Source organism: Ambystoma mexicanum, chromosome 2p (genome assembly GCF_040938575.1).
Source record: "Ambystoma mexicanum isolate Mex_15411 chromosome 2p, UKY_AmexF1_1, whole genome shotgun sequence".
NCBI lineage: Eukaryota > Metazoa > Chordata > Amphibia > Caudata > Ambystomatidae > Ambystoma > Ambystoma mexicanum.
Window position 1 is genome coordinate 1,168,511,300 of NC_090923.1, and position 21,918 is coordinate 1,168,533,217.

Here is a 21,918-nt window from a genome sequence, read left to right on the forward strand (position 1 = left end):
TGGGCCGCCCTTCTCTAGGTGGACTCACCCGGTTGTACCACCAGCGGTTCTGCGAGTCTCCAGTCTCACATGGGCCAATTTCTCTGTGTGGCATCTTGCATCTCTGATGTGCTGGTGTTCGGCTGCTTTGCTGCGTCCTGATCGGTAGGCTGTCAGCGACTCGAGCGGTCTACGCCTGCACACAGGCAGAGCAGGTGGATTCGCCGACCTCCACTGCGCCTTGCTTCCGCTGCTGCAGTTCTGCACTATCTGGTCCCTCGATGCACTGCTTGCCTTCTCTCGCACCACTGGTTATAGTCCTGTCTCCTCCAGCTGGCTTCTGCTCCACCCCATTCACCACATTTCCAGGTGTTGGAGATTTTAAAGTCTCTGCCAGGCCGATTGGTCTTTTGGCAACCAGATCACTCAGTTTTCTGGCTGCAGTCCTTTCTGCATGTTGTCCTCTTCTCAGTACTAACGTGGTTTATGTATGTATGACTGTCATAGGGAAAATAGTGAAGAGTCTGACAATATCCTATAAAGGCTGGGGAATGGTATTGTCCGTATGAAAGGAAATGGGGAGACCATGTCTTAGCTGCGAGGTTCTCTTGTTCTCTCCCCAAGTCTCCCCTGTCCAGGTGACCCTCCCTCGCATATACAGCCCCCAGGGTCAGGATCCAAAGGGCAATGGCCCTTCCCTGGCTACCTGGGAGGAGGATAACTTAGGAAGAAAAGTGAGGACGACCGCAGATTCTGCAAAGATCTGAAAAAGCATGTTTTGCACCCTCTAGTTGGAGGGGACGACTAGGCCGTCTTGTTTCAAATGAGTGTTCCTAGAAATTGTTTCACTTGATTGGGCACTGGACTAGATTTATTCTTATTGATTGAGAAGCCCAATTGATAAAGTAGTTTCACTGAGTATTTTGCTGACACAACTGAGGTGTGCCCCTTGTTATTAGCCAGTCTCCTAGGTAAGGGTACACTGGAATGGATTTCTGCTGTAGGTGTGCTGCTACCATGGAACATACTTTTGTAAACATACTTGGCGCGGAGGCTATGCTGAATGGCAGCACTTTGAATTGGTAGCGCTTGCTTCCCACCTGGATTCTTAGGTATTTCATGTGCGCTGGCAACATTGAAATATGAAACTATGCATCTTTCATGTCATGTCTTGCCATGCAATCCCCTTGTTTTAGTAGAGGGATTACATCCTGAATTTTTGTGGCTTAACATACGTGTTTGCAGCACGCAGGTCTAAGACAGGGCGCATTTTTAGATCTGTTTTTGAAACAAGGAAGTACACTGAATAAATACATTTGTTTTCCTCTAAAAGTGGAACCAGCTCTATAGTTTCATTCTGTAGCAGTGTCAAAATGTCTTCTTCTAAAATCAAGTGATGCTCTGAAGACATTCTTCTCAATTGACGAGGATGTTAGCAAGCTATTTCTAGGAATTCTAATATCCCGTGGCCACAGTTTCTAGCACCTACTGATCTGATGTTATACCCTCCAATGTGTGGGTGAAAAAAGTTATTGCCCCTGTTGGGAAGGGAATGGCCCTGCCCCACCCCGCCTAGTCGTAGCTTGAATGAATGAACTCCATCTGAAGCTAAGGGGGGGGAGCAGCCCCCACCTTCAGCGTGCATGTAAGAGCCCTAGAGTGCATAGAATTAGATGAATAACAGAAGCCATGCCCCAACTACAACACTCCATTTTGTATTAGGCCTAGACGCCATTTTTAACGAGGCCCAAAACCGTCACTCTGAGGGCTGTGGCTCTCACATATCCAGCTCGCACAGAGGTGCCAAGTCTTCAGCACACCAGGCCAGCTCTGCACAAGCCTTGTTCGCCACAGAAGTCCATCCTTCCCCTGTCCTCTCAACTGTTACAAATACCTGGTATCGGTTTCAAGAATGTCCTCTGCGAGGAGCGTGAGACAGTACCAGGCCCCAGCACTGTGTCCATCCATTACCACTAAACTGCCAGCACGCTCCTGACCCCCAACACACCAGACCGAAAGCTTACCACCCTGTTGACCTGGCCCCCTATCTCTTCACATAGCAATAAGTTCCTTGCCCTCTGATCCCGACCATTCCAGATTGACCACCACAGATCTAAAGCCTGCATGTCTGTATATCTCTCCAATAGCAACACACGTCTTGTTGTATCATGAGGCATCAGTGAAAGTAGACAATAGATCAACCCCCGGGGGAGAAACTTGGGTGCGGGAACTGCAGTATTAACGAAGTCCTGAATGTACGGGATGACACACATTCTCCATTCTCATGAACACCGCTTTGTTATGATGTTCAGGTCCCTGCCATCTCTAATAAATTACTGCTTCCTGTTTTTTTTTTTTTAGATTAGAATGTTTCGATCGTGTCACTCGACCTTCACCGCGAGGATGAGCCCACCTGGTCCCACGTACACCAAGATCGACTCGGAAGCAGCAGCCAATTAGTGCCTGGCATCCCCTATGGTGCAGGCTGAGCCAATTGTCTCACCAACCAGCGATGTCATGTTTTTGCCCCATGTAATATCTATCGTCACTGAGGATGCATTTGTCCTTTTTAATGTGCTGCCCGTGTAATTTCTTTGGCAGAGCGCTCCCGGGCAGAGTTCTTTGCTGTCATTTATATTTAGGGTTTTCTGTTTTAGGGGTTTATTTTCTTTTGTTTACTTCCCGTAGTGTTTTTCCAGAGTTTACAAAAGTTTTCACAATCTGTTTATCAGAGATTTCCTGGTCGCCCCTTAAAAAAAAAAAAAACCTCATATCTTCTTTCCAGCGTAAACACAGAATTATTTTGTTTATTGTTTAATTGCATGCATAGGTGGGGTAATATTTCTCAGCGCAAGATGTTATAACCACTTCATGTTACTCCAGTCATCTCTAGCATTTCTACAAGTCAAGGTAGTTGGCAGCACTGGGTTTATTGCAGCACCTAACCAATGATATTTAAAATATCCGCCAACATCTTGGACTGAGGCTGCTGACGAGTCAAATCGCAAAAAAAACTTGAAAACTCCAGATCGCAGTAACATTTGCCCAATCTCTGTCAAATCCTTCTTAGGAAAAAAATGTGAGCAGGTTCATTCTGGAAACAAACATCCTAACATGCTATGAACTGGAATTTAAACCAGACAGTTGGCAGAGATACTGAACTGGCTCTCAGCACTCTCTGCAGACACAATGGCACCAACCAAAGTAACTGATGCAAAATCCCCAAGGATTTGTTCACAACAATCTACTCCATCTCAACCTACACGTGATAAGCATGATGGAAAAAGCAAAACATCTGCGTATTGTGAAGACCATACAAAATCAATTTCAAAATTCAACTTTGACATGGCGGCCGTAGTACATTCACAAGGGGCTATGGCATTGCGAGGATGGTAGGCCTTCCTAGCAGATACCTGACTGTAGTAATAGCCAGGTAACATGCGGTCAAGGGCATTCCTCTTGAACAATGTTTATTCCACTGATGTAATGTCGTACACTTGTGACAAAGCACAGCAAGCGCAACACCACATACATGGAAACGGGATAAATGTTTATTAATTGTGATAACAATGGAGTTCCAAAAGGAATGAATTCCTAGAATGTAGTTCTCAATTCTCCAGAGAATTCTTTATAGATATTAGCAAAACAGTTAGATGTGCAAACTGCCTTGGGTTCAGTGCAGCGCCCAAACAATGACATTTAAAATATTAAAAAGAAATGCAAAGAAGTTGCATTTCATTTAGTTTGTCGTGTCCGTGTTCCGACTAGGCAATCAATTCCACCTTCTGCCACAAGGTGGCAATGGTTGATAATCATTTGACACTTTATTGCAATGTCAGTTCCAATAGACAATGCTGAAGCAGAACTGTGAGGATAGCTCAACGGCAATGCTTCGGTCTTGGAAACAAGACAACATAGAATAGGAGTTCGAATCCCGCACCCTGCACTTTGCAATTATGAAATACCAGGGTTTATCGGAGTCCCCGTGGAATATAATAATGTAAACGGGGGGAAAATATCGGTACTTTTCGGTAATCCCGAACACCGGAAACCCTATTTATATTATATCAAACTGTTATCCTTACAAAGCTATCTCCTTGCTTTATTCCCTAGCGGGGTGTCTTTATTTTACTTTGAAAGGGGACGTTGGAGATCTCTACATTCACCACCCCCTACTGAGGAAGCATGCAAGCGTACCTGGACTGGAACTTCATTTGCTGGAGGGGGCAGCAGAGCCTCTAGAGGCTGCAATTCGACTCCAACCTTTACCTCTTTGTTGACTGATTTTGAGGATTGTACCATGTACCAAGGACCTCCGAACCTACACTGAGGCTCGTGTGTAACCTGGGCTCCGAAATTAATGCGGAGCATTGAAGGTGCCTCGATGAATGAAGGGTTTATTGGAAATTTGCCCTTGTGCCTTTAGGTTTCATGTTCCTTTTCTTGTGGTTTCTAACTGTATACTTCCTTCCCAAAAAGGACAGTGTCCTCAATAGCCATGGGTATCAGGGTTGCCTGAGTTGTTGGGCTTGAAGCCCGAATTCCGAAAGTCATGAATAGCGTTTGAGTAAGGTGTCCTCAGCTATGATTCTGCCAGAAGTGTCTGCTGAATCAAGAGTATTTTTCTAAATATTCCAGGCTACCCGTTCCCTTTCATTAGACACTTAGTAATTGGGATCCGACTGGTTCAGGGACTGAATCTAGTTCTTGTATTAGATCCCACTGGTATTATGATAGCTAGCAAGTAAAATTGTGTTAGCAATGAGAGTTAGAAATGCTGCCGAGGTGGTAACTTTTTTGCCTGGGGCATATCTTTTGCACTCCTTGTCTGGTGGTGCCTCAGCATTTGACAGTGGCACACCCGCCCTTTAGCGAATCAGGCTTTACAGGAAAGTGTAATGAAAAATGGGTCTAATGGAGCTGGCTTGAAATCTATTGTGCGGTTGACTACACGAGTTAATGAAGGTGTAACCATGATGGGGCAACTCTTTTTAATTGATTGCAGAAGAGGAATTGCTTGGCCGATTGCCTTCCTCATTTAAAATCTCATCCACAAAATCAGTGTCTTCCACTGTTAGATATTAAAATGATTTGCAGCCCTTTTAAGAAGGTTGTTAAACAGAAGCTGACCATCAATGGGGAGCTGGGGAGGGGGTGGGGTGTGTGACTGACCTGCCTCCGGTGTGATATCAGGAGAGTCTATAATGGTGATGGGTAAAGTTCCATAAACGTGACAAATGAGGAGACCTTATCCATAGGGTCCTCGAAACGTTGCCCAGTCAAGGCCCCTGTTTTAGGGGTCTCCGGCAGTGGGAACACAATTGCCTCTGGTCTATTTTTCTAAAGTGATTGAGACAATGGGGAAGTAGCTCCAGAATATTATGGTACCTTCTGTGGGGGAGATGGTGTGTCTTTAGTGTTCCCTTAAGACTTTCGTTTGCGTTTCCCCTATCTAGAATGGTTTATAGTCAAAATACCGAAAAAATAATCTCGAACTACAAAAATCTCGAAAAAAAAATATCGAAAAATAAAATATCGAAAATATATACATCTCATTAAAAGGGTCAATATCTCGAATACGTATATGTCGAAAAAAAAAACGAACATGCATAAATAGAAATAAAGAAAAAACAAAATTAGCATTTTATGATGGGGGTTCACCCCCAACCCCACGTCCACCACCCCCTTACCCGGCACCCCGCAGCCAGCGCCCGCTACCCCCACACCCCCCCCACCCTACTCGCAACATACGTAATCGAATCAAGAGTTTAGAAGGGGTTAAACTGATAGGTGAAAAGCAAGAGTAAAGAACCTTGTTCACGAACCAAGATTGGAATAACGATATTGCCAAACCGTCATTACCTGACAGTGCGACATTTGATGCTGTACTGCGGGAAATCGCTTGGGTTTACTTCGCAACACACCAGGTACTATTTATAAAACATTCAAGTGGATTAACAGTAAAAAAGCATATTACTTAGAGATATATGACCGAAAACGTTTCTTCCGTTTGTTTTAGAATACGAAATGGAATTTGTGACAAACCAAAAGGGAGGAAAACAGCTGACTTTAAATGGATACGTTTACCATAAGGAATATGAAAAGAATGAGCGTGTATACTGGAAATGCGCCGAATATAAAAGAAATAAATGCAGCGCTCGAGCTATTACTGAGGGAACAAATGTGCACAGTAAAAACGAACATAATCATCTACCTGACCAAACTAATATTATTATAAAAAAAAACCCTCTCAGAGCTAAAAAGAAAGGCTGAAGAAAGTCTCGGGGAACCAAGTGGCTCGGTTGTGTCAAAAGTATGTGACCAATTACCAATACATATTGCTGCACAGTTACCGGCTGAGAGGTTAATGCAACGGACAATAAACAGAGCTAGAAAACAAAAAGAAAATATGCCACCTGTACCAAGGCTTTTTGAAGACATTACAATCCCTGATGTATTAAAAATAACAAAAAATTGAGACATTTTTCACCAAGCAACACTTGATTAAAACCGCGAAAAAATATTAATATTCTCCACTGCAAGTAATTTCCACCATCTGACTAACAGTGACAAATGGCAAAGTGACGCAACTTTTAAAGTATGCCTGCAGCCATTCCTCCAGTTTTACACCATTCATGGCACAATAAACGGCAAAATAATTCCACTTGTGTATACATTAATGCCGAAAAAGACTGAAGAGGCGTACAGAATCGTGTTTGATAAAATTAAACAATCTATCCCTGAGGCAAACCCTATTACAATAATCATGGATTACGAGACAGCACAAATCAAAGGTTTTACATCAATTTTCGAGAATACACGAATTCAAGGATGTTTTTTCCACTTCACACAGAGTATATGGCGCAAATTGCAGAAATTAGGTCTAAACACAAAATACACGGAGGACAGTTGCTACCAGTTTAATATTAAAAAACATTTTGCATTGGCATTTGTACAAATAGATTATGTAATTGATTTTTATGAACATTTAATTGACAGTGCTTTTTACAAAAATCATGAGGAGGAATTTAGTGATTTATTGGACTATTTTGAAAAAACCTGGATTGGACAATTAACCAGAAGTGGCACACGAAGGAGGCCAAAATACCCATTAAATTTTTGGAATTGTTATCAGGCAACCATAGAAAAAACACCAAGAACGAATAACGCCCTGGAGGGATGGCACAGCAGGTTGAACAAACACTTTAACATCAATAACCCCACGTTGTGGCATTTTTTACGCGACTTGCAAGATGAAGAACACCACCAACAATTTAAATTGGCACAAACAGTTTCCTTAGCTAACCAGGCACAACCAAGAAAAAAATAGAGACTATGAAGGAAAACTGATACAGTTAATAGAAGCTTTTGACCCCCAAAATAAAGAAACCTTCTTAGACTCTGTAGCGTTCAACTTGAAATGTTAAAAAAAATTACTCACGTTTCAGATAAAAGTGCAATCCATTGTGCCATGGCGATAGTGATTCCGAATAAAACATCCTGGTGATGCAAAATACAGGAACTGGAACGGCAATCCATTGGAAATAAACCGAAAAAACCATCAAAAAAGTCAAAATACACATCCAGGAAAAACACGTTCGCGAAAGAGAAAAACCATCCTTACCTAAAAAAAGCCAAGAAATATTTGAGTACACATCCAGGAAAAATGCGATCGAAATAAAAAAATAACCAAGAAATTCCGTGGGAAAAAACAAGAGAAGTCCTCATGCAGACAAAAAAGCCAATGCTACTCCAGAAAAAGGTACCCATTGAAAAAAAAAAACACGTTGTAGCCATAATCCGTAATCCAGCGACCAAGTAAATCCACTGGAAATCCATAGTCCATCGAATCCAGGAAATCCTCTAAAAATCCACAGTCCATATAATCCAAGTAAATCCAGTGAAAATAGGCAATCCAAGGAAAAAAAACAGAAAAATCCATTAAGATCCAGGAACAGCTTGCAGGAGACGCAACCGCAGCAGAAACCGATAGAATATGAATTTTAAAAATGGCGCTTACGCTTTACGTAGGACTACGTAACGTGGATTTAAACAAGTAAACAAACACAAAGTTAAAATATATACAACTGTTATTGATGCAATAGCACCATCAAGAGGAAAATAGATGTATTACATGTTAAAAATATTACTCAGTTTAACATAACATATCTGTAACCTTGTATTAATATATATATATATAAATGTATTAAATATGTTATATTATAATACTTTTTTATATAGTCTATTACTTTAGAAAATGTTATTAAATAAAATACAAAGAATAAAAAGTGTGGTTTTTACTTACCTTCGAGATTGACATAAATTCGAGATTGCTTGAAAAAATTCGAGATTATGACTTTTGAGATTTTTTATTTTAGGTCAAATAAATTCGAGATTATATTTTTCGAAATTTATAAATTCGAGATTTTGACTGACCATCATCTGATTTCTACGTGTGTTTCGATGGTTGCAAAACTCCTGTTGAAGGACTTGAATGCACGTCAACTGGTGCCTGTTTTGCTTTATTGCCTTGTGCTAAAAGCGGGTCCGGAAAGGCAGCAGGCTTGTGGTGCGTGTGGTGGGTAGGCCGCAAATTGTCTTCCGCCGGCATGCAGCCTTCCTTCAACACATCCAAAGGATGGCTCGGGTTGTGTGCTTATAATGTTTGTGCACGTGTGTGTCGCCAGGAGTCTTTTCCATGGCAGTATGCTGAGTCTGCCTTTCGGGGCTGGGGACTGACACGCGTGAGAAGGTAGGCTCCTTCAAAAGGTCTTCAGCATCTGAAGCGAAGCCGTCGCTAGCTTGGCCTTCCTGGTCTGATTCGAAGGTGCTCGTAGGGGTTTGAGACTCGGTCATCATTGCATGGGCCACCCACCGTTTGGTGGGTCTTTAAGCGTCTTGTGCTTAAACAATTTGCATGACGCACAACGCCCCTCTGGATGGTCTCGGGGAAAGGCACTGGATGCAGTGTCTTTCCATGGGTATTTTCTGTTGCAAGATGGACAGAAATTGCATGGGCACACCTGACTGGAACGCCGTAGTCGAAGTGATCACTCTGGTTTAGTGGGCTCTGGGATGGCCAGGCAGCGGTGGGTTCGCCAACCGAGGACAGTGTATGATGCAGTCGGAGAGCCCCCTTGAGATGGAAGCCCTGGACAAGGCCTTCCCATGATTCACAGGACCAAAGTTCACGAACAGTTGAGAAGTCTGCTGAAAACTCTTTGTGCGTGTCATGTACAACTTCAGGGCACGAGCAACGTCCAGCGAGTGCAAGACCCTTTCAGCCAGTGACAAAGGCTTCGTATTTAAAACAGCTAACACCAAAGGCTCGTTGAGGTGGAATTCCGACAGAACCTTCAGCATAAAAGAGGGGTGCGCCCGCAGCACCACCCTCGATTTGTGGAAAATCAGGTATGGCTGTTTGCATGATAGGGCCTGGATCTCACCCAACGTCCTGGCAGGAACGGTAGGTTCCACAAGAGGAACTTGAGAGGGGCCAGATGCATAGGCTCGAAGGGGGCTCCCATGAGCCTTGTCAGCACAACGTTGAGTTCCCACGCCCGGCAGGAGCCTTCACTGGCAGAAAAGATCAAAAAATTCCTTTACGAGTCGATGAGACCAAAGTGAAGATATTCCTGGATACCTGGTGTAGCGGGAGATAGCCGCACAATGTACCTTGATAGATGCTTCGCCTTTCCGGCCTTGGAAAAGGATAGCAAGTACCGAAGGACCTGCAGGGACTGGCACCACATAGTGAAACGCTTCTACTTGTGACGTAGCATTTCAAGGTCAATGATGCCTTGGCAAGGACCCCCCCCTGCAGTCAGCAGGCAACTCATATCCTCCAAACTCTAGGGCTGCAGGAGACAAGCCCTCACGTTCAGCGATCCTGGGCTGTGATATAGGATTGTGCCTTTTTCGCTGGTGAGAAGATGCAGGACAACTGGTAGCTTGACCAAAGGCGTTGCAGTCAGGCTGAGAAGGTCCAGATTCTAAATCTACCTCGGCCACGCCGGGGCGACGAGTACAATCTTGCATGGACACTTAGGGTGTTGACTCGTAGCAGGAGCGGGAATGGAGGAAACGTGCACAGAAACAGCCCTTCCCACAGAAAGGAGAATGCATCCCCCCAGGCTCCTCAGCTGGTGGAATCTGCTGGCAAGCTTCTGGCACTTGGAGCTTGCTGCCGTCGGAAATAGATTGCTCTGGGGTCTGCCCCATTTGAGGTATATACCTGTACACCTGATCCTGACGTAGCTCCCACTGGTGGCAGGAGCGCAGTTCCCTGCTGAGGGAGTCTGCAATGGTGTTCTGGACGCCCGCCACGTGGAGAGGAACATCCCGTCCAACGGTGCAACACCACAAGTCCTGCGTTTCTTTTGAGATTGCTGGGTATCGAGTGCCCCCCTGCTTCCTGATGTAGAACACGGTGGTGCTGTCCGTGAAGATCCTCATCACCTTGCCTTTTAGAGACGGAACGACTCGAGGGCCCAGAACACGCAGCTCCAGAATGTTGATATGACGTGCAGATATCAGGTGTGCGCTCCCCAGCCCTCCAGGGAGATGTCCGTGGTGACCGTCTCCTGGTATTGGGATTCTGAAATCCTGTGCCTCGAGCTATGTTAGAGCAGACGCCCCACCATACTATCGCCCGACTGAACTCTTTGTTGAGAGCGACCTTGTCTGTGAAGCTTCCAGACACCTGTATCCATCGGGCGTCCAGGAATTCCTGTAGGGGTCGCATCTGTAACCTGCAGAGCTGGACTAGGTATATGCAAGACGTCATGCCCAGAGACGACTTGATGGCCTACACCGTGGCCGTCTTCGTCGACAACACCCGATACAACTTTCCTTGGATGGCTGCTAACCTCTCCTGCGAGGGCTACGCCAGGCAAGACACCGTACTGAGTCGGGTGCCTATGAACAGCGCGTTCTGTGATGGCGTTAAGCAGAACTTTGGAAAGTTGACGGAGAATCCCAGATCCGTCCGTAGTCAGAGGGTAGTCTGCGTGTGTCCATCGGCCAGCTCTCATGAGTGTACGCCCTGTAGAAGTAGAGAACACTCTGGGGGCTGACTTCAAGCCGAAAAGTGGGGCCTTGAACTGGCAGTGCTGTTCCTGCACCATGAAACGCAGAAACTTTTGATGTTTCTTGTGAATGGGGACGTGGAAGTAGACATCCTCCAGGTCCAACTTTTCCAGCTAGCCGAGCACATGTTGAAACGTGACCATTGTGACTTTTGGTACTTTAGGACGTCGCAGGTCTAAGATTGTCCTCCAGCCCCCTGTATTCTTTCTGACCAGAAAGTATCTGTAATAGACTTTGGAGTCCCAGAGCCGTTGGAGAACTAGCTCTATCGCCCCTTTTTGCAGCATGGCCTGTACCTCTTTCAGGAACTGAGAGACATGCTGCTCCTGACGGGTAATGTTACGCTCACCTGGTATCCACGGGGACGCCACCCAGCCCTGGTTGGATGATTTGCACTCTCGAACCCTCTCCTGGTCCCTTAGTAAGGCCTCTGGTTAAAGATGGGCCTGCAATATAGGAGAGCTGGATTCAATACCAGATTGTCTTTATGTTTTCCCACCTCCCTTAGCCTCAACTCCTTCCTCCCCCTTGGGCCATCTCCTCACCGTAATATTGTAAAAGGTGGATTCTCCATCCTGCTCCTCGTGGCAGGGGCGCGTAGATGTGGGGGGCGAGCAGCGACCAAGTTACTTCACTGGCGCAAGCCCCCCTCCTGTGGGAATCCAGGTCTGCATCAACTCCGTAGGTTTGCTGCTTTATAGTCTTTATATGCAGTTCTTATGTTCCTCTTAGTTCGAATAATAATGTCTTGCTTCTTTCCTTTTAGGTATGGAAAGGTATTTTGGTGTTATCATGCAGTTTGAAGATGAGCATGGGCCGGTACCGAAAGCGCGTTGTGCGCGATGCTGTCCGGTAAGTAATGCGCGACGCTGTTTCGCCTTTTAAATTGCTAACCTTTGTCTTTTCTCTCCTTGCAGGTTGCGATGTTCCTCGCTGAGCGCCGTAATGTTCCAGCAATGATACTGACCAGGAGATGACTACCCAGTTAAGAATTGTGTGGCTTTCTTCATTCGGGAGGAAACGTGAGTTAACTAACGCTTACTAATGCTGTCTTTCTTTCTCCTCTTTCCAGGTTATGGTATTCCAGGATGCATGCGGTGCCGGATGATCGAGTTCGTACCTTCAGGTGAGTGGAACTTAAGTCGGCGATGGATTGAAGACAGGATACTATTCCAGGTAAATTTCGTAGTGTTCTTTCTCGCTCTGCAGGTCCTTGGTTTCAGGTAAGCTGGCATCAAAGAACTGGACACGGTGAGCGTTACGCTGCCCACAGCAGAATAACGCAAAGCATGTTCTGCTCTTTGGGTGTGGTTTAAATAGTCTCAGATAAAGTAGTCCAGGTAAAATAGTCCCAGGCCTGCCACACCCAAAGTAGTCCAGGTAAAGTAGTCCCAGGCCTGCCACACCCAAAAGACTAGACTGCACAGCTCAGTTCCTTGTTACTGAGCTATGTGTGCCCGTCCATGTTGGCTGAGCGCCCCCCCCCCCCCAAATTAAATATTCCCAAGTAAATAGTCCCTTTCTAATGTTGGTCTTCATGATGGTTATGAGCCTGGCACCAAAGGCGCCAGGACTGACTCCAAGAGAGTCTTGGATGAGGTTTTAAGGTTTTTGACCTGGCCCTAACTGGAAGGCTGACTTGCCAGTGAGGGCCAGGGCAAGGGTCATGACAGAAACCGGAGGGATCCGTGGACACCTGCGTTGAAACTCCAGGATGTGTGCTTGGATGAGAGCCTCCAGCACCCATCGGTCGGTGGTGATCTTTCTCCACTTGCTGATGAACCTAGTCAGCCTCCCACTGGGGTGCATGAGCGGGGGCCCAACTACCCGGTCGGTTCAGACCTACTTCTGTGCCAGCATCCTGCCCTGGGGGCGATGGCAACGCTGGCCTCTGCTACCGTAGGCCTGGGAACGGGATGAGAATCCATGCCAGACCCCATGCTGGAGATGGAACAAGTTACTTACCTGTAACTGTTGTTCTCCAGCATGGGTCTGGCATGGATTCACATGCTCATGAATATTCCCCGTCAGGCTGGGAATGCTTGGTAAAGGAAAAATCAGTTTCAGTTTCGTTTCTGAACTGTCTTTCTACTAGTAACCAATCACTGGTCCCTGGGTCATACTGCCCCCAGCCAATGACTGCTCTCTACCCAAGCCCCTCCTCTGGCAGCCATCTTCAGATCTGGTAGCACGTAAAGTGGAGCAGGACCAAGAGAAGAGCCGCAGAGGGGTTGGAGGGAGGGTTCGCATGTGAATCCATGCCAGACCCATGCTGGAGAACAACAGTTACAGATAAGTAACTTGTTCATTCTCCAGCCTGGGGTCTGGCATGGATTCACATGCACATGAATACAAGAATAGATAGCAGTACACACATGCACAACCATGGAAGGTGGCAAGGCTCAATATTAAGCATTTCAACAACTCAACATTAAGCATCTCTTACCTCCTCACCAGGCTCACCTTCAAGCGAACAGTTGCGCAGCACTGCCTGGCCGACTCTGGACTCCTCCCTGGAATCCCAGTCGACGCAGTAGAATCTTGTGAATGTGTGCGTCGACCTCCACATAGCAACCCTGCAGATGTCCAGCAGGGGCACACCAGACAGGAACACCGTAGTAGCAGCGATTGCTCTGGTTGAATGGGCTCTCGGACGGCCAGGCAACGGTCGGTTAGCCAACCGGTGACAGTGCATGATGCAACCGGAAAGCCATCTGGAAATGGAAGCCTTTGAGAGGGCCTTCCCTTGGTTCACGGGTCCAAAGTTCACAAACAGTTGTGATGTCTTCCGAAATCTCTTTGTGCGGTCCACGTAGAACTTCAGCGCTCTAGCCACATCCACCGAGTGCAAAGTCCTCTCAGCCGGCGACAGGAAGAAAACAGGTAACACCAAGGGCTCGTTGAGATGGAAGTCCGCTGGCACCTTGGGCATGAAGAAGGGGTGCGTCCTCAGCACTACCCTCGTCTCGTGGAATGTCAGATATAGAGGCTTACAGGACAGGGCCTGGATCTCTCCCACTCATTGTGCGGAGGTGATGACCACAAGAAACGCTGTCTTCAACGCCAGGAACTTCAGCGGTGCAGAATGCAAGGGTTCGAACGGCGGACCTATGAGCCTGGTCAGCACCACATTGAGCTCCCACGCCGGGGCCGGAGCCTTCCCGGCGGGAACGATCGGAATAGTCCTTTCATGAACTCCTTCACCAGGCGATGAGACCACAGCGACGATCGCCCCGGAGTTCTGGTGTAGCGGGAGATAGCCGCCAGATGAATTTCGATGGAGGCATGTGCCAGCCCCGCCTTGGCCAGCGACAGCAAGTATGGCAGCACTTGAGGGGCCATAATCCATAGAGGGTTGATCTTCTGTGCGCGGCACCAGACAGAGAACCTCTTCCACTTATGTCCATAGCACTTAAGAGTCGAGGACGCCCGGGCCTTAGCTAGTACCTCCTTGCAGTCCGCCGGGATATCGTAGCCTCCGAACTCTAGTGCTGCAGGAGCCAGGCCTGCAGGTTCAGAGATCCCGGGTCGTGATGTAGGATGGTCCTCCTTCCCTGGCGAGAAGATCAGCGTCCGTCGGCAGTTTGACTGGGGGGCGGGGGGAGACGCTGACATGTCCAGAAGGTCCGGGAACCATATCTGCCTCGGCCACGCCGGTGCGACGAGGATCATCCTGCACCGGGACCGTCTGAGTTGACAGAAGCAACGGCAACAGTGGGAATGCATACAGGGGAAAGAGAATGCATTGCCCATGCTCCCCGGTTGGGGAAACCTGCTGGCGAACCTCCGGCACTTGGTGTTCGTCGCCGTCGTGGACAGATCGTTCTGGGGATTACCCCACCGTCAGAATAGGAGATCCACTTGATCCTGCCAAAGCTCCCACTCGTGGCAAGAGCGCAGCTCCTTGCTGAGTGAGTCTGCGACAGTGTTCTTTACTCCCGCCAGATGAAGTTACCAGGAACATCCCCTGGGCGACGGCCCAGTGCCACAGATCCTGCGCTTCCTTGTAAAGGGCCAGGGATCTGGTGCCCCCCTGTTTCCGGATGTAGAACATTGTGGTGGTGTGGTCGGTGAAGACCAGTACCACTTTGCCCTTGAGGGATGGAAGGAAAGACCTGAGGGCCCAGAACAAGGCCCGGAGCTCCAGGACGATGATGTGCAGGAACTTCTCCTCCGGGCGCCAAAGGACTCTTGCATGGAGATCTTTGGTGTGCGCACCCCATCCCTCCAGTGAGGCGTCCGTCGTCACCGTTTCCTGGTGCGCTGGGGTCTGGAAGTCCATGCCCGCCACGAGATGCGCGCGGGTGCCCCACCACCCGATCGCTTGACGGAAAGTCTTGTTGAGGGAGATCTCGTCTTCGAAGCTTCCCGCCACTTGCATCCAATGGGCGTCGAGGAACTCCTGCAGAGGCCGCATCCCCAACCTGCACAGATGCACGAGGGAGCTGCACGATGACATCATGCCGAGCAGGGACTTGATGGACCTCACCCTGGCGACTTCCATGGCCAACAGCTGTTGTACCTTGCCCAGGATGGCCTTTGTCCTTTCCTCTGACGTGGAGGCCAACAGCGCCACTGTGTCGAGCTGGCCTCCAGGAACAGGGCGTCCTGCAACAGTACCAAGTGGGACTTTGCAAAGTTGATCGAGAATCCCAGTTCCGTGAGCAGGCGGATGGTCTTCGCTGTGTGGTCGTTGGCGAGTTTTCTTCACTTTGCTTGGATGAGCCAATCGTCCAAGTAGGGGTATACGTGGATCCCCTGCAGGCGCAGCCACCAGTGCCAGGCACTTGGTACGACCCTTGGTGCTGACTGCAACCCAAAGGGCAGGTCCGTGAACTGGTAGTTCCGCCCTTGGACCACGAAACGTAGTCACTTTCTATGTCCTTTTTGTATGGGAATGTGAAAGTAGGCATCCTCCAAGTCCAGCGAAGATCGGAAGTCACCTTCCTCCAGCTGTCCCAGCATGTGCTAAACAGTAACCATAAGTAACTTCTGGGATTTGATGTATTTGTTGAGGTGGCGAAGGTCTAGGATGGGCCGCCAGCATACTCCGAAGCCTCTTTGGGACGAGTTCTATCGTGCTCTTTCTCAGCATGGCTCGTACCTCCAGAAGCAGCTGTGGAACGTGGTTTTCTTTCCTGGCCACACACAGGTGGGAAACAGGTGCACTTCCTTTGGAACTCCAGAGTGTGCCGATGGGCCGGGGCATCCAGCACCCAACGGTCAGTGGAGATGGACTCCCACACGCCGACGAAGTTCGCCAGCCGGCCTCCCACCGGTGTGCTCAGGTGGGGGCCTGACATCACGGCTGGTTCAGTCCCGTTTCGCCGAGGCCTTGCCACCCTCGGCTCCTTGACGATGATATCCACCATTCTTACTGCAGCCTCTGTAAGCTTCCTGCGATGAGGAACGGGCCGCTTGGCGGTACGAGGAACTGCCGCCAAATCCTTTGGAGGCACTTTGAGATTCGCCTCCGGCGGTCCAAAAGTACGGCCGTCACTGATGGAGTGCCCAGAGCATGTGCTGTCTCGGTGTCAGCCTTGATGGCCTGTAGAGACTCATCTAAAGCCTTCCTGAAGAGGTTGTCTCCATCAAAGGGCATGTCCAAGGAGGCGGAGGGTGTTTCTTCCTCTTCTTGGCCTCCATCGCCAGAGGGTCGATGGGGCCGCTGGCACGATGAGCATCCTTGTCTGTATCTCAGAGACCAAAGTATGCAGTTCAGAGAGAATGTCCACCCAGAGGTCTCTAGGTGGCAGCTGAGGCGGAATAGGCAGCTGGCGCACCAGTAGGGCTACCAGGCCCTCGTTGCCTTGCTGCGCTTTCTCAACGGTATCCTCGCCATCTCCTTCGTCGGCGCGCTCATTGTAGAGCCTGCTCCCTATGTTCTCCGCCTCCAGGATGGTTCGAAGGGAGATGAGCTCCTCCTTCTGAGGAGATATCCTTACCTTGGAGGGCCTCCGCACCCCCCCCTCCTCGCTTCCAGAGGGGACGGTCTTGTGGAGATGACCGGCATCTTCTTCTCCGGTGTTCTCTACGAGCCGGAACGCAGCCTTCCTCCTGGGAGGAAGGGATACCCTCGCCTTCGGGGCTGTGCCTTGTGGAGCTGTCTCTGCGGCCTTTGCGAGAGACGCCACCACCTCTTCTATGGAAGGCTGGGCCTTCACGGTCAGGATCGGGGCCTTGTCCTGTTTGGCCGGGAGAGGCATGCTGCTGGGATCCACCCAGAGCAGGGGCCGTGGCCTGTAGCTACTCCTTCAGCTGCCTCTGCCGATCATTCGGTGTGCGAGGCGGCATCACCTGGTAAAATGCACAATCTTCCTCCTTGTGTGCCGGATACAGGCAATAAAGGGACTGGGAATGCCTGTCGTCTGAAGAGACAGTCCGTTGGCTGCAGTCGGATCAAAGCCTGAAAAGCGGGGCTGAATCCTTCACCTCTGACATGGTCCACGCGGCGTAAGCCTGAAGAATCTTCTGGAATTCTCCACGAAGAAACTTGATGAAATCTGCCCTTGAGGGGCGCTGAAGAATTCGATATATGGGTCCCCATTAATCAGAGGGTTAATCAATGGAGCACAAGGCTCGACTGACCGTAAAAATAGATTAAACTCTTCCAAAAAAGCGAAAAAAATGCAGTAAAAGCTTGAGAGCTAAACATGAGGACTCCGAACACTTGAATATGCGGTAAAAATCTGAAGATGGCTTCCAGAGGAGGGGTTTAGGTAGTGGGCAGTCATTGGCTGGGGGCACTATGACCCAGAGCTCAGGGATTGGTTTTTAGGAGAAAGACAGTTCAGAAATTAAACAAACTGATTTTATTTACCAAGGATTCCCAACCTGACAAGGAATATTCATGAGCATGTGAATCCATGCCAGACCCCATGCTGGAGAAGTCTGCCTCCAAAAGGAGTCTTGTGAGACAAGGCCTCAGAGAAGAAGAAGCGGCGGCTGCAGGTAAAACTGTTTCTGCTTGGGCTGGCTTAGCACCACTTCCTCGTCCACCATGAGGAAATCTTCTCGGACCTCTGATTGACTTGTCCCACTTCCTCTTCCAATTGAGGAGTAGAATTGAAAGGACTTACCCCTCCAAGAAGATGAACCGGCGTAGGGGTGTTGAGGCAGTCTAATGGCGGCGCTAAGAGATTTAGTCGCCACTTTCGAGGTCTGCAGCTTTTCCAAACTCATCAGTCTTGCTGCCAAACAGCCTCGAGCCGTCAAAGGGCATATTGAGGAGTCTGGACAGCACATCTAGAGCACATCCGGACTTCCTCAACCACTCAAATCTGCACAACAATGTGCTAGTTGCCATAGATTTGCTCATGCAGTCTGGAGTATCCAGACTTGACTGGAGACATTCACCCATTGCCTCATTACCATCCTTGATAATAGCCAGATGGCTGTCTCTTTCCGTCCTTCCGGGATGTGGTCAGCCGCCATAATTACGCAGTCGCAGAGGGTAAACGTAAACCTTGATAAGGTTGTGTTAGTTGACTTTAATGCCATACTACCAGCAGTAAATATTGTTCTCGCCCAGGCATCTACTGTCTTATCGTCCCTATCAGGAGGGGTAGAGGGGTATGCCGATTGCTTAGTAGATGTAGCCCTTGAACCACCAAACTTTCTGCTGTTGGATGTTTTGTCAAGTATTCTGGGTCACTGCTGGATGGCCTATATTTTCTAGCAACATTTGTATTCACTGCAACCGCAGTCTCTGGTGTGTCTTAGTTTGCTGAGACTCTTTTTTGTAGTGCAATATGAATCGGCAAAATGTGAACATTTTGGTCACCCTGATGCAAAATATCTGTCAGGTCCCTCCTGCTCAAAAGGAGGAGTAGGCCTGCTCCAACGTAAAAACGATAACCTTACTCATCATCTTCCTATATGAGTCAGCATGCTAAGTAAGATCTGGTTTATCGAATTTCAGCTTGGGAGACGTATCTAAACCACTGGCCGACTGGAGGTTATCATACAAGTCTTTTAACCTAGACTCTTCGGAGATTAATTTCTCTAGCACATTAGGGTTGCCATATTGTAACCCAAATGGTGGCATCATATGGAGGTTCATTATCTTCATAGGTAGAGGTTAAAGACTTTAAAAAGTCTCTTTGGCAAGGGTTTGAAAACCTTTTCACAGGTTACTGTTGGCTTCGACAACTTCGAAGTAATCGTCGACAACGACTTTGAAGTCGGAGTTGATTTTATCTGAGTCGATTTCGACACTGGTGTCGACTGCTCCGACGAAGACTGTTAGCGAAGGCGTTGGCATTGTCGACTTCTTATGCTTTTTCAAAACAACCCTCGATGGACTGGATTCCTGACTTGTCAAATACCTTGACGATTTCTTGTTGAATCGAGATCTCTCTCGATGCTGTACCAGCTTATGGTTCGGTTTGGAAGATTTCATCTTCGACTCCCCTTTGTCGTCTTGATGCAGATCAACAAGGGCATGGGCTTTCTGCTCGTCCTTCGAGGGTGTCGGGCCACATTCCCGAAGATTTTAAGCATTTCTGAACGAATTGCATCCCATTTTGCAATTGAGTCAGACTTGGTTGGACATTTGATTACCTTGGCCGAGGAATCACTAGAGGTCGAAAGGTGACCTCTGACGCCGGTTCTTGGTCTTCTTCGAAGAAGACTAAGAATGGCACAACCAACTTCTCGATAGTGATCTTTTGGATTTTTTTCATCGAGGAGAATCCCTCGACTCAATGGTCTTTCTTTTTGAGCTTTTCGAATGAGACTTCGAAGGGAACCTCCCCACCGCCAATTTACCTTTACGTTCCCTGAGAGCCTTTTCGGTCATCGCCTGACAGGAGCTATAGTGAGAGGTATAGTGACCGGTGCCAAGACTCTGCAGACATATGCAGTGGGGGTCGGTGATCGACACCTTCGATCCACAGTCTTCGCACTTCTTCAATCCCGTCTTAGGCGTTGGAGCCGACAGGGAGGACATTTTCGTTGATCGAAAATAGCTGACGAAGTTCACTGAAGAACGGAAGCGTGCCGTAATTCTTCAAAGCGTTAGCTCGGAAAAAAGTAACTGAAGCTAACCGGCGCTGCGTGCGCTATTTATACTGAAGATGACATCAGCAGTCGAACGGAGGCCCTCGAGTGACATTGACTTGACGGCACACAGCGCCCCTTGTCATAAATAAATTCTGAAGCCGCTAAACCTGGAAGGATAATTATCATAAAATGAGGAATATGTGGGAAGACACAATCCATTCAAAGTGCTGCTTAGTTCGTGTACTCTCCGTGATGCTGGAAATGCATTGGAGGGACAGGGCCTCCCTGTCCTTGTGCTGTAGTCTCTTAATTTGTGGGCACCCATTGGTGGGGGTGCAACCCTGTGCTCCTAGTGTATGTTTTTGGGCACCTGTGTGTGGCTAAAAGAGCGAGCAGGGTATGGGCTGGTGGCAGCTCCATGCTGAATTGGACAGGTGTTCTGAGTAGCTGCCATTTTGGGATACCCAGGCCCTGCCATTGGAATCAGTTGATTCCTGATATGGAACAAGATGGACCCTGTGGCCTCTTTGCTTTCTATTGCCGTTTACCTTGTTTTCCCAAAGACCTGGGGAGCCCTGCCTCTGTCCCTTCCCCCTGACTGGCTGTTGGGTAGAAGTTATATATATGGTGTTGCAGAATGGCTGGAGCCTTCCCAGTGACTGTATGTTGTGGGTACACCCTATGGTTGGGACCTGGGTGAATGGAGTGTGAGACCAATATACACTTCTTGTTGTGGATCTCTGGTTTCTGGTACATAACCCAATGACTGAGACAGCCCTGCCCGAAACTGGTATGAATGCAATGTGTAGCGTTGAATGGCTGGGTTCTTGTCCCAATACACATTCCTTGTTGTGAGTGTTTAAGAGGGAGGAGAATGGCCTGACTGCACTGTATGCCTGATTGGCTCACTGACTTCTGAATGCCCTTCTGAGTGATTGGTTGCCTGAGTGTGACCCAGCAGAATGAATGGGAGATCAACAGTATACCTGGGGGCCTCTCTGCTAGAATTCGTTCAGAAGCTGAAGAGAAACTGGAGTTGAAACTGAAGCTTGACCTTGAAGCCCTGCTGGAAGAGAAGAATTGCTGTTGCTCTACTTCGATCTGAAAGCTGTTGTGTCTCCAAGAACTGATCTAAGAGAAGACCTGGTAAGGAGACCTCTCCCCGAGCTACGAGGGAACATCGTGCACCAGCTGATCTTTGCCAAAGATCCCTGGTAGACAGACCTATGAAAGGCTGCTGATCGGAGACGGGGACTGCCGCGGAATCCCAAAGAGAAGCGCCCGGACTGTTGTCCGTCACCGTCGACGACAGCTATTGCGACCGGAGCCTCAGTGCTCCCGTTGCCCAAGAACCTTTGATCCAAGGACGCTTTCGCCTGTACCGTCGACCACTTGTCCTGCCGGAGAAAGTCGAGGCTGCTGATGCACGAGGAGCATCCACCAGTGGGTTTCCCGCCACCAGAAGACCGCAGCGTCACAGACGAGCTGACACCCTTGCTGGGCCAAAGTTCTTCAAACGCTTTGCGGTCCTGAACTATCGACCCGTGGCTCCTGCCTTAAAGGGAGTGCACTCAAGAAGGGCCGTCGATTTCCCAACGAGGAACTCTACAACACCAGATACTTTGGGGTTGCTGAACTTTTGGAAAGACTTCTGTGAACAATATATGGACTGGACTTGTAGTATATCTTTATCTTACAGGTTGCCCAGGTGGGTTGGTGGGGTGGATCTCCACACAGAGCTGTGTCTAGGCAAACAGGGTCAGTATTCTGCCTATTGTTCTAACCAACTGCTTGCCTCCTATATCTAATGTTAGTTTCCTTTCCGAATGATTTGTGTGACATTTAACC

The 21,918-nt window shown here is 48.3% G+C and overlaps 1 protein-coding gene across 4 annotated transcripts in view; it reads right to left on the reverse strand.

The window, feature by feature from the left end:
* Positions 1-21,918, reverse strand: part of FAM120C (family with sequence similarity 120 member C) — a 1,585,006-nt gene that overhangs the window by 328,927 nt on the left and 1,234,161 nt on the right. The window lies entirely within an intron of this gene.